Here is a 16,735-nt window from a genome sequence, read left to right as displayed (position 1 = left end):
TCAAAGAAGTTATAAAATTTGCCCAAGTTCATTAAACCAGAATGAGGATTCAAATGCAGGATTCAAATGCAGGTTAGGCTGGGCACTGTGACTCACACCTATAATCCTAGCACTTTGGGAGGCCAAGGCAGGCAGATCATATGAGGCCAGGAGTTTGAGACCAGCCTGGCCAATATGGCGAAATCCCATCCCTACTAAAATTACAAAAATTAGCTGAGTGTGGTGGCACATGCCTGTAATCCCAGCTACTCTGGGGGCTGAGGCACGAGAATCGCTTGAACCCAGGAGGCGGAGGTTGCAGTGAGCCAAGATCACACCACTGCACTCCAGTCTGGGAGACAGAGCAATACCCTGTCTCAAAACAAAACAAAACAAAACAAAAACAACAAAAAACCCACAAAAAACACATGCAAGCTATATTATCCCAGAGTCTACACTAGTATCACTTCATTAAATTGTTCTTAATGGTCTAGAGGCTTTAGCGGCCATGCAAATGGGCAGGTCTTAAAAGTGCTTCTTCTTAGACCTTACCATTAGGTGTCCTAATTCTGAATGTTTTGGTATTTATCAGGAGGGGCATTATTTGGGTGACTGCAAGGTTTACCTAAATTATTTGGTAAAAGCAAAGATAAATGGAGCATTTAACTTTATTTTACTTCCTTCACAAGCCAGTTTCTAAGGTTGGTATGTTTAATTCATTGGAAAAAATTTCTTACATACAACTGAAAAACTGACTCAAGGTGAAAGAATCCAGCATGAGTAAGACTTGTAGTTTCTCACAGTCAGTAATGCAGAAATTGATCAGGCAATACACAGGACATATACCAACCAGAGACCAATGCCTTTGAACTCCCAGACACACTCTAACTTTGCACAGCTGAAGAAACAGCCACTGAACAGTCATTACTAGCAGCCATGAAGGAAGAAGACAGCTAGCCAACCTCACAGTGAATCGACTGCAGTTCAAAGGATATGTATTAAAGGAGTAAGCTGGGGATGGGGGTGAAAGGGAAGTAGGATGGGGGTGTAAAGGTAAAAAGAATGTCTCTGTGATAGACACAGATAGGAAAGCAAGCACTGAAGTAGGCAGCACCACAGAGCTGTGTTAAAGACGCCAAGACAAATACTACTACCTCCCTCCAGCTAAAATAATGGAGATGAATTAACATGCATAGATTTCTAGGGCATTTTTGAGGAAAAAAAATCAAGATATAAAACAATACATGTAACATTTTTGTTTTTAAAAATCCACAAAATGGTATATATTTCCCAGGGATATACACATATAAATGTCCATCGGTATATGCACAATAAAAAGACTGGAACCATACCATGGAAATAAACAGAGACCACCCAAAATGAGAACAATCAGAGGCTATTTATTCATTACTTACTAAAACAAGGGAGTCAAACACCATCACTTGTGTTTGGCAGATACAGGCAGCCAAGGCAGAAATGAAAAGCTTTATAGTGAAAAGAGGGAAGACTCACAAATGCTACAACTGAAACTGTTGGTTTGGGAAGCTAGAGGTGGGTAATTACAAGTAAGCCATCTTATGTGGTTGGTTTGGGGAGTACATTTGGCTTTGTCTTGTTGGTTCTGAGTTAAAAGCTGACAGTCATTGACCAAGCACTGACACTTCTGAACCAATTGTATCAGAGCTTGTGGTTTGGCTTCCCAGGCTGGTTGCTGCAGAGATTGTGTGTCCAAGTTCTATTGACATACATGGTCTGGTCTTTGTCGGTTTGTATATTTAGTCTCAGTATGCACCAAACTAATATTAGTGGTTACTACTGGCAAGATGGGAAGGGATAGGGTCAGCAAATAATTTCATATTTTGTAATTCTAAGTTTGTTTATAAGGAGAATATATTTACTCATTTTTTTTTACAATTTTGTAAAATTCTGAAGCAAAATGGCAGAAGATTGACAGCTATCATTCCTAATCCTCACAACACTGCAACACGAGTTGTATTCTTATTTTACAGTGGAGGAAAGTGAGGCATTAACAAGTTAACCAGTTTAAGACCACACAGTTGATAAAGAGCATATATAGAATTTAATTCCAGGCATATCTGATCCTAAAAGTTACTTTTCACTATGCCATGCTGTTGCTTACAAATGTATAGTTATACTAACACTAAAAGAGAGAAAGGGCTGGGCATGGTGGCTCATGCCTGTAATTCCAGCACTTTGGGAGGCTGAGACAGGAGGGTCACTTGAGCCCAGGAGCTTGAGACCAGCCTGGGGAACAAAGTGAGATCCTATTCTACAAAAAATTTTTAAAAATTAGCTGGGTGTAGTGCTGCATGCCTGTGGTCCCAGGCACTTGGGAGACTGAGGCAGGGGGATCACTTGAGCCTACAGTAAGCCATGTTTGCCCCACTGCACTCCAGCCTGGGTGACAGAGAAAGACCCTGTCTTAAAAAAAAGAGAGAGAGAGAGAAAAAAAAAAGGCAAGGTGTGGTGGCTCATGCCTGTAATCCCAGCACTTTGCTAGGCTGAGGCGGGTGGAGCACAAGGTCAGGAGATTGGGACCATCCTGGCTAACACAGTGGAACCCTGTCTCTACTAAAAAATTCAAAAAATTAGCCAGGCGTGGTGGCGGGCGCCTGTAGTCCCAGCTACTTGGGAGGCTGAGACACGAGAATGGCATGAACCCGGGAGGCAGAGCTTGCAGTGAGCCAAGATCCTGCCACTGCACTCCAGCCTGGGCGACAGAGAAAGACCCTGTTTCAAAAAAAAAAAAAAAAAGACAGAGAATGGCCATTTTTACTCCTTACAAAGGGTGAGCATAACATATTGGATTAACCCAATATTAGCATCTATTAGTACAATAGCATCTATCTACTAAAATGGTATTAGAACTCAGAAATGGCTGTTGCCATTTCAAGTTATCTGAAGTTATAGAACTTGACACGTGACAGCACATGAAGTCCTGCCTGAAGTCTGATCCTTTGTACTTCCAGAAGGGTAGCTTTGGCTTTTGAGAAAGAGATAGCATTTAAAATGTAGTTATAACTAATGAGAAAGTAGGTATCTTTCAGAAAATTCCTTTTAGAACACCATGTATCACCTATATCATTGATAATGGTGTTAGCCAATTTCTAATCTAGGAAATGCTAATGTATCAATTTCCTATGGATTTAAAGCAGCTGTGTGAACCAGCTGACTGTTTTTCATGTGGTAATGTAGTTAACTTAACTTTGATTACCTTGATGATCAAGAACTTATCAAGGTACCTCTAAATTAAGAAGGGTTAACCAATTGTTGCAGGATTAAACTTTTCTCTTTTTAAAATCTTTACTTGGAACCACAGGTTGTAATGATCCGTAATTTTAAAAACAACAGTTTTTATGTTGGGTAACTACAGAACTCACATGGAAAAACAGAATAATTTATTTTTGCTATTTACTGCCCTAAATATTACATCGATGATTTACATAGTAACTTAGTGCTTCTCAACACTGAAACAGCATAGTAAAATAATCTGGAGATCTTAAACAATAATATCAATGCCCTCCTCCCTTCCTCCAAGATTCTGATTTAATTGGTCTAGGGAAGGTCTCTGCATCAGTATTTTTAAAAAGATCACTAGTTGATTCTAATAGGCAGCCTAAGTTGAAAAGCACTGCTATAGATGAAGATGCTAAGATGAAAAGGCCTTCACGATGTGGTTCAGTTTGTTCACCAGCATACATCCCTTTGGAGAATCATTATCTCCTATGCTATGAGTTCCTGGTGAGGCTGACCCTGACTCTTCTAAACCATAGTGAGTCCTCGTAGTGTGCACATGACCCAGTTCAGAGTAATGCTTTGTATACATTGATGGTATATAATTAGATACATATATATTTTATACCCTCATAGTGGCTTAGTATTTTTGTCATTATGAAGCATACATTTTATTTTTACAAATGCTTTTACCTTATAGTTTGCTGCTATGGTTCAAATGTGCCTGCCAAAACTCATGTTGAAATTTAATTGCCATTGTGAAACTGTCTTTGCAAAAATTGTAACTGAGAGACTTATGACAGTGAAAGAGATCTGATCTAACCAACTCCATCTTGCCTTTAACCTCAAACTGCCCTTGATCATCCCTGGGTGTGGGCCAAGCTAACTTTGGGAGAAATTTAATTTACAGTTTAAATGAAAATATCACTTCCCCCAAACTAAACCACTTTTATAAAACGAACGAAAGGCCACCAGATTAGGAAGATGAGAGGGGCCTGAATCCTGCTAAAATACAAGTATAAAAGATTACCACCTATTATTCCAGAGGTCACGAGATTTGTTAACTTCTTCGATTACACCTGTATTGATTTTTTGAGATGTCTTTTCAGGCTTTTGCACTTCTGACTACCAGATAGCCCCATGTGGACCTGGATTCAACCAGTCTTATGGCCCCCACACAGATGCAGACACAGTGCAGGAGGGCTGCTTTCCACACCCCTATGACTGAATCCCCAACCAATCAGCATTTCCTAATCCCTCAACCCCTGCCTGTCTACCTATCCTCAAATAGCCTCCAAATTTCCAGGTGGCTGATTTAAGTCATAATAAAATTCCTATCTCCTGTTTAGCTTGATCTAACATGTATTAAACTCTCTATTACAATTCTCACATCTTGATAAATAGGCTCTATCTGGACAGTGGGCAAAATGCACCCATTGGATAGTTACAATTGTAATAGTATTAAGAAGTGAGGTCTTTAAGAAGCGATTAGGTCGTAAGAGCAGAGCCCTCATGAATAGATCAAAGCCATTATGATGGGAGTGGGTTAGTTTCACTGGAGTGGGTTCCTGATAAAAGGATGAGTTTGGTCAGATTTCCTCTGTCTCGAGTGCTGTCTTGCTTGCCACGTGATGCCTTCCTCCATGGGATGACCCTCACCAAATGCCAGCACCATGTTCTTAGACTTCCCAGCCCAAGAGTTATGAGACAAATATATTTCTTTTCCTAAATTACAGTCTATGATATTGTTACAGCAGCAGAAATGAGACTAAGACATTTGCTTCATCTAACTTTATGTAAATTTGATTTATGAAATCAAATTTTAAAATATATACATTTTCATTAAAAACATTTTTTTGAACATTTATAAATGTATCTGACATATAACTATGTTAGTATTTCTTTGGCTAGTGCTCACATATTTTTCTATCCTTTTAATATTTCTGCATTCTCACAATTTAAACATCATGCTTGTAAACAGTACAACATTGACTTTGTCACTTAATGAAGTATTTTCTTCTTTCACATTTAATTTAATTATTGATACATTTGTATTTAAATCTACCACTTTATGAAGTGCTTTCTGTTTATATTGTCTTCCTTTCTTGTTTTCTTTTTGGATGCAATTTTAATTGCATTTTGCCCTCTGAATTATCTTGAGGTTATATAAAAATCACTTATGAAGATACTACTGTTTCTTTTTATTATCTAATTAATTTTACAGTCATATTTTATTTTCAAGCAGACACGCAACAATACATGTTTCATTTTATTATAGTCATGAGAAAAGCATGTTTGAAAAGCAAGCCATCATAATTTTGAGAGAAGTTCTGGGGAACTTGCTGGGGGCGGAGAATAGTCATTTGATCCCATGATCTACATTAGAGGTTGGCAACCTGTATCCCACGAACAAAATATAACCAAAAGACTGGTTTCAGATGGTCTGTAAGCTAAGGAAGGGCTTTACATTTTTAAAGGGTTGAAAAAAAAATTAAAGAAACATATGTGACAGAAACCATTTATTATCGATCTGGCCCTTTACAGAAAAAGGTTGCTGATGACATATCCTATATTATCTTGCCAAGACCTGTAAAGGTCTGAGAGTTTTATCCTACTTGCAGACTAGTAAATTAGCTTGCTACAATTTCATGGACGCTAGTGGGACACAGGATAATCCAGCATAAGAAACAAATGACTTTGTTATTTACAGCAATAGCAGTCATCAGAACATCAGCATTAGTACCAATTCCTGATGCCCCAATTTCCACCAGGTAATATGAAGAGAGGCAGGTGACACCAGCATGCACAGTAGCTGGTTACAGGAGATGATAAGGAGCTTAGGGCACCCAAATATTTTATAATGGACAGTAAGCACACCTGCTCTTTGCTCTGCAGGGAGACATTATCTCAATCTTACAAGGCTGTTTGCTATTACAAGTTACAAATATTTAAGAAAAGATAGTTTGGAACAAAGTCAATGCCTCTGATTACAAGATATAGAGAAATACAAGAGAACCATGGAGCACTGTGATCCAATAATCTAAATTTGGATCTATAATGGCCTTCAGATTTTATGAGTTGTATCATTTCAAAAGTTCATCTGAGCCAAGTGCTAAAGTATTTTCAGTATTATCTTAAAGAGTGGAGGAAATAATAGTTACATCACCTCATAGGGATTTCTAAAGGCAGTTTAAAATCTTAACGTTTAAAAAACTATTATTCAACTATTTAAAAACTTCTGATATGAAGAAGGATTGATTTATGGTAGGGGCCAGGTGATAACTTACTCTATAGTCATCTTCTAACTAATTTGGTAACTCGACATTTTCTTTGGTGGATGCATAAACTATATCATGTTCTATAAAATTTTATTATTACAGTCCAAAATGTTTTAAAATTATCCCAGGATTTGGCTAGGCACAGTGTACAGTTGGCTGTAATCCCAACACTTCGGGAGGCTGAGGCAGGTGGATCACCTGAGGTCAGGAGTTCGAGATCAACCCTGGCCAACATAGTGAAACACCACCTCTATTAAAAATACAAAAATTAGCCTGGTGTGGGGCACATGCCTGTAGTTCCAGCTACTCAGGAGGCTGAGAATGGAGAATTGCTTGAACCTGGGAGGTGGAGGTTGCAGCGAGAAAAGATAGTGCCACTGCACTTAGCCTGGACAACAGAGCAAGACTCTATCTCAAATAATAGTAGTAATAAATAAATAAATAAATAATTTCAATCCCAGCATTTAATAAAAAATACACATTTTACAGAAGAAATTTAAACACTGTAAGAACATTTTAAAATGTATTGATTTAACAAGTATTATAGTTGATATTTAACATCTAGAAGTAGAGCCAGCTAAGCAGTTTTCTGGCAGCATTATAAATGGAACAGTGTTTCTAAAAATTAAGGCTTTTTTTTTTTAAAGAACTCTTTTATAAGATGAATGTTTACAAGGATGTAAACTATGTAACATTCAGTTAAATATTTTAAAAGCTGCTTCTATTAGAAACAGTAAGCTGTAAAATTGGGAATCTTTGAGAAAATCTAGATCATCTTTAAATGTCAGACATGAGACAGTTATCAGAATTCTCTAACATGAAACCTTTTTAACCCTAGAAACTCGAAGTATGAAATCCAGTCAGAATTGATCTGATGTTGCTTTAATATAGGCCTGAGCTGGAGAGCTCTAGAGAAAGCAAGATTACTTTGGGGACAATATGGAATCTCTTGTGTCCAACTAAGTATGGTCTGGCAGCTGTGAGTTAGTTTCTAGACTACTGAACAAAAGCTGCAGCTAAGATCTGATGTTCCACTACATAATTTTCCTGAGTAATTTTAACGTAACTTTATAACATATAGGAAGAATATAAACTAAAAAAGTCTTGCATGATTAGTTGCTCTTCACTACTTAGTGTTGCTATTTAGATTTGTTCAGTCTCTTTACTATAGTTTGGGTTAAACTAGAAGTCATTTTAGCTGAGGACTAAGTATGGGCTAGGTTCACGTGGACTATTTTTATATATTCATATACTAACTCATTTATACATCCTTAAGTGTTCTGATAAAATCATATTTTAAATGTTCTATTAAAATATCTATTATATGATTTCCAAGGCAAATTTAGAATATAGAAAAAGTCCACATAAATCAATTTCATTTCATTTCATTTATCACATGCCGACATTTAACCAAATAAATTTTATAGACATGCTGGAACATCTGCTAGTCTCTGATTGGGTGTTTCAGGTGAGGTAAGAACCAGTAGTTTGAAGGAAGGTTGGAGAAAAGGATTACTTCATGTCTGGTAAGATAATGTTCTTTACTAATAAAACTTTCCCACTTACTGACTTTTAGGATTCCTGAAGGAAAAAGGAAATAGGAATCATTTAAATGTTAAACACATTTTTTTTTGACAACCCAAACTCATTAGATTTATCATATTCATCTGTCTACAGTGAATTTTTTCCTAGGTGTGTTCTCACAGACTTCTTTGAAAAAAAAAAAGAAAAAAGGCTGAGTTATATGTAAACTAAATTTACCTATCATTATACATTTACAAAACAAAGGGCAACACAGGAAATGGGCTTCTAAGCAATTTGGAAATATATATAACCTGAAAGTCACAAAGAAGATTAAAATTTATGTACAAAAAGTTATAAACAAAGTATAAAAATTAACCACAAAATGGGAAAAATACTTGCAACACATAATAGACAAAAACATTAATTTATTTAATTTACAAGTTTTACAAATCACTAAGAAAAAAATGCAACTTAGTAGAAAAATAGGCAAAAGATATTAACAGGCAGTTGACAGAGAAAGAAAAACAAATGAAATCATGCTCAACTTCACTCATAATTAAATAAATGCAAACTAAAATAAGTTATACTTTTCAACTATGAGAGCAGTAAAGGTAAAATATTCTGATAACACACAATGTTGGCAAGTAGCAGTTGACAGAAATCTAAATTAAAACAACTTTTTGGAGGGCAATTTTGCCATATATATCAAAATTAAAAATGCTTGTACTGTCTCAACTGTAATTTTATAGCTAGGAATTTAATGAATAAACTCTCAAAAATTGCAAGGTTCATTTTACAGTGTACTCACTGATCCATTACTGGTAATAACAAAAAACGGAAAATAATCTAAATCTCCATCAGTCTGCCTAAATAAATTATTACATATCCAATCAATTCAATATTATTTAGCACTGAGCAGAAAGAATCATACATGGTGTTAAAAAAGTGAAAAAAAAACCTTTTGCATTATGATCCATTTATTTATATGAAGAAATATATATAATTTTTTTCAGGAAACAAAAGAAACAATGACGCAGCTAATCAGATCTTTAGGGAGAGGAATTAGTAGACTTCATTTTTCATTTTATATCTTTATGACTAATTTAAACTTTTATTTTGCCACATATATGTAAAAAATTTGTACATATATAACATATTTTAAATAATAGTTATTACTGTAGTACTGTTAAATAGTATTTTAAAGAAAAGAAACCACACGGATAATTGTTCATGGGCCTAGTCATTCAATATGTATGGTATAGAATTCGTATCATCCACATTGAGATACCTTTTCAAAACAATGACTGCAAAAAAATGGGTTTCCATTCTTTTCAGATGTTATTTTAAAATTCATTTCATAATAAAATCTAATACCATAGTAAAACTCATTTTTTTCCCTTTCTCCAGAAACTTTAAGCAAATACTTGAAGTTATGGTAAAGAATCTTAAAATAATGCCATTCTTGGTCCAACCACTTGGGGAAACAGTGTGTCATTATCTATTGAAGGTGAAGATATACATACTCCATGAACCAGCAATACCCTACTAAATATACACCCTAGAGAGAAATCTACTCATATATTCACCATGGTATGTGTATACAAATGTTCACAGCAGGAGTGTTTACAATAGCAAAAAATAAAAGCTAACCTCGAAACTACTAAAATAGTAATTAACATTGGAATGGCCATATTAATTATGGCATATTTGTACAATGGTATATCTATACAAAAGAATCATCCTTAGGCTTGTAGAATAAATTTTAAGGTTTGGGCATTTATAACTCAAAAATAAAGTACAAAGACGCTGAATATGGAACTGTGTCCAAACCATCATAATAAAAATTAGTACCAGTACAGAGAAGAGATTCTGTATTTAGATTAGAAGATGCAACTTCTAATTACTTCTTCATTATTAAACATTTAATATTCATTCCTAAATTAGATTTAGCCATTCCTTTTCAAGAACATTTCCTGATGTATTTCATAAACTGCAAATACTCTTAGACAATCATACTAATATATCCTTCCTATCATTATTCATATTCACCTAACCTCACACAAAGAAACCTCTAAGAAGTATAAAGAAGCATGTCAAGAGGCTAAAAACCACTACTTAACAAAACAATCTTTTTTTTTTTTCCCTTTTTTTCTTTGAGAAGGAGTCTCACTCTGTTGCGCCAGGCTGGAGTGCAGTGGCATGATCTTGGCTCACTGCAACCTCCACCTCCTGGGTTCAAGCAATTCTCCTGCCTCAGCCTCCCGAGTAGCTGGGATTACAGGCGTGTGCCACCACATCGGGCTAATTTTTGTATTTTTGGTAAAGATGGGGTTTCACCATGTTGGCCAGGCTGGTCTTGATCTCTTGACCTTGTGATCCTCCTGCCTCAGCCTTCCAAAGTGCTGGAATTTGGTGTCAGCCACCATGCCCAGCCTTTTTTTTTTTTTCTGAGATGGGGTCTCACTCTGTCACCCAGGCTAGAGGGTAGTGGCATGATCTTGGCTCACTAAAATCTCAAAATCTCTATCTCCTGGGCTCAATGAGTTCTCCCACCTCAGCCTCCCAAATAGCTGAGACAACAGGTGTGTGCCACCATGCATGGCTAATTTTTGTATTTTTTGCAGAGATGGGGTTTCACCCTGTTGCGCAGGCTGGTCTCGAACTCCTGAGCTCAAGCGATCCTGCTGCCTCAGCCTCCCAAAGTGCTATGATTACAGGTGTGAAACATCAAGTGATAGGGTTTGGCAAATCTCATCTTGAATTGTAGCTCCCATAACTCCCCCACGCTGTGGGAGGGACACAGTGGAAGATAATTGAATCATAGGGGCGGTTTCCCCATACTCTTCTCCTGTTAGTGAGTAAGTCTTATGAGATCTGATGGGTTTACAAGGGGAGACCCTTTCACTTGGCTCTTATTCTCATTTGCCGCCATGTAAGACATACCTTTTGCCTTCCATCATGATTGTGAGGCCTCCCCAGCCAAGTGGAACTGTGAGTCCATTAAACCTCTTTTTATTTATAAATTACTCAGTCTCAAGTATGTCTTTATCAGCAGTGTGAAAATGAACTAATACACCATGCCTGGCCAAAACCAAAATCTTCTTAACTCATGTTCCATATTTAAACATATGGTAGCAGCAGTGAAGGAGAATGAAGTTTTGAATTGTTATAGCATACATGCACACACAGGTACACACGCACACACAAACCATTTTGTAAGAGGAACATTTCTTTTAAATGTTAGCCATGTGTTAATTTTCACTTAATATTTGTAGGAACAGTTTCAGTTACATGTTTAACACAATACCATTTTAATACTCGTATTAAAAATGTTTTATAATCTTTATAACACAGGAAAACACAGGTTTCTACCAATGGGCAGAACTTGTCATCATGGGGGATTGCAGTAAAAGACTATTTCCCAATCTGCCATGTACAGCCAACTGCCTAAATTTGGACCAACAAGATTTGGCATGTGTGTGTGATAGGGAGTTGTTTTCTACTCTCTACTTTTTCCTTCTCACTGACTAGATAATAGCAACAAATGAAGGCTCCCATCTTTAAATCAGACATAGAAGCCTCCTGACAAGAATGGCAGAGCTGCCTGGCCAGCTTCAGACAGGTCATTTCTAGATTGCTGTCTGAGTAAAACAGAAATGTCTGTTATTTCAGCACTGAAATTTGAAGATATTGTTATAGAAAATTTTAATGTAAAAGTCTAAATACTCAGTTAAATTATTTGTAGGAAATAGTTGAATCGTTTTCATTAGTCAAGGCAAAAATCTTTGTCATAAGAATTAGGGGATAAAGATAAAATCTTAAAAATATGTACACATGAATTGTTATTTATATGATCATGTGACATTAAAGGCCTCTCTAGGCATTACATATGCATCACATCAGCGGTCCCCAACCTTTTTGGCACCAGGGACCATTTTCTTCCACGGACTGGGGTAGTGAGGGTGGATGACTTTGGGACATTACATTTATTGTGCACTTTATTTCTATTATTACTACATTGTAATATATAGTGAAATAATTATACAACTCACCACAATGTAGAATCAGTGGGAGCCCCAAACTTGTTTTTCTGCAACTAGACGGTTCCATCTGGGGGTGATGGGAGACAGTGACAGATCATCAGGCATTAGATTCTCATAAGGAGCACACAACCTAGATGCCTCCCATGCGCAGTTCACAATAGGGTTCACGGTCCTATGAGAATCTAATGCCACTGCTGATCTGACAGGAGGTGGAGCTCAGGCAGTAATGTGAGTGATGGGGAGTGGCTGTAAATACAGATGAAGTTTCCCTTGCTTGCCCACTGCTTATCTCCTGCTATGTAGCCTGGTTCCTAATGGTACCGTTCTGTGGCCCAGGGGCTGGGGATCCCTGCATTACATCAAAGGTAAAAATCACACATATACAAAGACCAAGATACTTACAATAATAAATTTTCTAAATAGTTGAATGTCAACACTATGATAAACAAAACTGCAATGCAACTAACCGGAGAAAACCAATTTCGTTTAGGGTTTTTGTCCATAATACATGAAAAAGCTCTTAAAATGGGTAAAATGACAAAGAACATTGTATTAATACTGATTTTTGGTTGCAAGCCACAGAAACCAAGACTCTGGTTAAATTAGATGAAGTGAATTACTGTGAGAGTATGGGAAAGTTAAAAGAAAGAAGAAACAGATGCAGGACAAGGGAAGTAGTTCCAGAGGGTGCTGGTGGCAGGAACTACCATACAGTCTTCCCTGAGTACTGCCACTGGAATGGGCAGTTCCTTAGAAACAGACTGAGGTGGCATAGTGATGGCATAGATAAAGCATACAGAAATGGCATGGAGAAAGTTTGATGGAGAGTGCTTTCAGGAGACACAACTATAAGGAAATGAGGAAGGCAGGATTGGGCAGAGGAAGAAGCAGACTCACAGTGAGGATGCAGCTGAAGCCTCAGTCCATCCTACAAGGTGTTCTTTGAAGTAATAGCTCTTTAGAATTGTCCCAAATAGAGTCAATGCCCTTTATATTCACCATCAGCCAGTCAGTGGCCTTGGGTTGCCCTCAGGCAAGGCAGTTCCCCAGGGAAGGAGGAAGTGAGATATAAGCAACTGAGAGTCCCACAACTGGACTTACTTTTCTGACTTTGCATCACATCACCCAAAATTCAAAAAACTTACGAGAGCCAGATTGGCACATTTGGTCATATGTTCACAATTTGGCTGGGGTAGGCAAGCTCCTCTATTATGTCCTTCCAAAACTACACACAGAGAGGTAATTCCAGTAAACAAATTACCCCCACCTCACCAAAGAAACAAAACAAAACCCAAACAAAAACAACAACAAAAATTTGTATGCTATTACCACAACCAGACAGAATGGAAACCACAGAATGGAAACCACACTTCTAGGATACAGTAATGGTCTACTATAGATATCAATGGGCAATTCAGAAATAAAAATATATAAATGATTAATAAACTTTAAAAACTATAACCTCACTAGGAGTCAATGATCTGCAAATTAAACTTTTTTTTTTTTTTGCTAATCAGATTGACAAAGATTAAGAAGAAAGATTTTACTCAGACTTTATAGTGGTAGTGGAAGGCAGGCATTCAAACACAACGTTGATAGAAGGATAAACTGATAATAACCTTTCTGAAAATCAATTCTGATATGTGTTCCAAAAGTTTTAAAAATATACATACCCTGCTATTTCACTTCTAATAATTTATCCTAAGGAAATACTCAATTAAGAAAGATATACGCACAAAGATATCCAATGTAGCACTGCTTGCTCTTATTTAAAAGGGAATAAACAGGGCTTAAAAATAGGTGATAGATTCAGTAAATTATGATAAACCACATGATACAATATTATGAAGCCATTAGAAATCATGCAATTGCAAGATATCCCTTTTCATATACGGAGAAATGTTCACATTACTGGTTTTAAAAATTATAAAACATACAATAAATCATTTTGTAATACCATAAACAGGAAAATGTTATTTCAGGGTGATGGCGTTATAAGTGTTACTTCCTTTTGCTTTTTTCCTATGACTTCTATATTAATCATGTATTACTTTATAATTAGATATTATAAATAATAAATATCTAATTACTTGACTTCTTATAGAGATTTAATTCTTGATATATAATAGGATATATATCAAGAATTACACTATAGAATATATATCAAGAATTATATAATATGGATAATATATCAATAATTTAATATCTATATATAATATAGAATATATATTAAGAATTTTATGTCTTTAGAAATTGGTTACAATTCAACTAGGCATGGTGGGTGTCTCAGCCTGTGATCCCCAGCACTTCGGGAGGTCAAGGCAGGTGGATCACTTGAAGTCAGGAGTTTAAGACCAGCCTGGCCAACATGGTAAAACCCCATCTCTACTAAAAACACAAAAATTAACCAGGCCTGTTCATGAGCACCTGTAATCCCAGCTATTTGGGAGGCTGAGGCAGGAGAATCACTTGAACCCGGGAGGTGGAGGTTGCAGTGAGACGAGATCATGCCACTGCACTCCAGCCTGGACAACAGAGAGACACTCAGTCTAAAAAAAAAAAAAGAAAAGAAATTGGTTACAATGGAATTTTAGTTCAAATCTCTTAAAAACAAGAAACATTTCTTGACTAATCAGAAGAGCTGACACTCAGGGCCATATTCAAAGTCGGCTGGTACTTCAGTTTTAAATGAAAACAATTACATGAACTGTAACAACCTGTCTTTACCTTCATAATCATGTTTTTAAAAACTGCAATATTGAACCTAATAGTTTTGGCCCACATTTAAAGGAAGATTAAATTACTTGGAAAGGGCTCAGAAGAAAGTAATAAAAATAATTACATACTTAGAAATTTGGTCCTATAATGACATGCAAGAGGAAATCATTTAGAAAATAAAACTGAAAATAACCTTACACTTTTATGGGTTACCATAACCTCTGAAGAACGAGACAAGAAGCCAAAAAATTGAATTATTATGAGAATAATTTAATTTAGTCATTAGGAAGAACATCTTATTCTTGAATAAGTATTTGAGTAATTATTAATGTCCAATGCTATGTAATAAGGACTTGTAACCACTAGGATGTATTACTAAATTCTTTTCTTAAAACAAAAGTGTCAAAGGTAGAATATTGTGTAAAGTAGGGGCTTATTACGTAACCCTTCAAGATCTTTTCCATATTTATGATTTTTTTAAAATTTCAGGCATCTAGAATAATTATAAAAACGTTATCTTATTTTTATGGCTTTTTAAAAGTCAAAACGGATTAATCACTAAGAAATATAAGAGGATAAAAATATTTGAGATTCTTCATTAATATTGAAGAAAATATAAGTATACAATTACTTAGGAAATGCGTTATATTTGACTCCATAAAGGGGGAGCAATTAAACTAATTATTAAGATAAGAGTACAAGTGTGTTAAATGTCAGTATTTGTATTTTAAATCTTTTTTTAAACTATAGTGCAATGTAGTGAATGCAAACAAAACTTTCCTATAACATATTTGTACAGATTTTTTTTTTTTTAAGATGGGAGTCTTGCTATGTTGTCCAGGCTGGTCTTGAACTCTGGGGCTAAAGCAATACTCCTTGCTCAGTCTCCCTAGTAGCTGGGACTACAGGAACACACCAACTTACCAGTAACACATTAGTTTTAAGGGGCTCAGATGAAGGAAAAAAAATGGATTTAAGATGAATAAAAAAGAATAATCTTTTGTCTGGGCTTGTTCCATCTTCCAAATATGTAGCAGCAACATAATGACACAAAAAACTGCCCTAAAAATCTGTAACAGAAAAAAAAAAAACAGCTTATATGCTACTCAAAAAATTACCTAAACCTCTCAAAATCAAAACAAAAAGCAAAGTTAAAAACAAAACAGGACATACTTGCAAGAAAAGATATGACCTAAAGGTTGTATCTTAGCACTGTTTGGTTTTTGAATAAAATATTAAGTTTTAAGCATTTATTTAATGTTTACATACATTAGGCTTTACCATACTATCAGGCACTGTTCTAAGTAGTTTACGAATAGTACTTAATGTAATCCTCATAGCTCCGTAAGAAAGCTGGGTATGGTAGCTCACGCCTGTAATTCCAGCACTTTGAAAGGCCCAGGCCGGCAGACTGCTTAAGTCCAGGAGTTCAAAACCAGCTTAGGCAATATGGCCAAACCCTGTCTCTACAAAAAACAAAAAAATTAGCCGGGTATGGTGGCCCGTACCTGTGGTCCCAGCTACTCAGGAGGCTGAGGTGGGAGGATCGCTTGAGCCTGGGAGATCAAGGCTGTAGTGAGCTGTGATCTTAACACTGTACTCCAGACTGGGTGACAGAGCGAGACCCTGCCTAAAAAAAAAAAAGAAAAAAAAAAAGCTACTATTGTTATACCTCATTTTATAGATTAGGAAACTGAGGTACAGAGGTCACACTAGGCCAAGATCACACAACAAATAGTGGAGCTGATGGAGCTGAGATTCAAATCCAGGCAGTCTGGTGCTGGAGTCAATGTGTGTAATCACTAAGCTATTATATACAAGTAATTCCTTCAAATATTAATATTTGATAACTATTTTGAACTTCGAAGTTTGCAAATATCCATAGCCTGTCAGAAGTACAAAAGTAATCACAAATAACTTTTCTAATAAAGAATTTAA

The 16,735-nt window shown here is 36.1% G+C and overlaps 1 long non-coding RNA gene across 9 annotated transcripts in view; it reads right to left on the bottom strand.

Moving 5' to 3' along the window:
* Positions 1-16,735, bottom strand: part of LOC140709979 (uncharacterized) — a 142,669-nt gene that overhangs the window by 120,812 nt on the left and 5,122 nt on the right. For 3 of the 9 annotated variants that reach the window (XR_012090873.1, XR_012090869.1, XR_012090876.1), the window contains exons 2-3: positions 15,722-15,867; positions 14,507-14,628 (exon numbers count right to left, since the gene is read on the bottom strand). This is a non-coding gene — a long non-coding RNA (uncharacterized lncRNA). Of the gene's footprint in view, positions 1-14,506; positions 14,629-15,721; positions 15,868-16,305; positions 16,428-16,735 lie in introns of all 9 variants that reach the window. The other 6 variants (XR_012090871.1, XR_012090874.1, XR_012090877.1 and 3 more) reach the window with 3 other exon arrangements.

Source organism: Chlorocebus sabaeus, chromosome 23 (assembly GCF_047675955.1).
Source record: "Chlorocebus sabaeus isolate Y175 chromosome 23, mChlSab1.0.hap1, whole genome shotgun sequence".
In the NCBI taxonomy this organism is placed as follows: Eukaryota; Metazoa; Chordata; class Mammalia; order Primates; family Cercopithecidae; genus Chlorocebus; species Chlorocebus sabaeus.
Note: the sequence above shows the minus strand (reverse complement) of the source record. Positions and strands in the feature narration are given on the sequence as shown.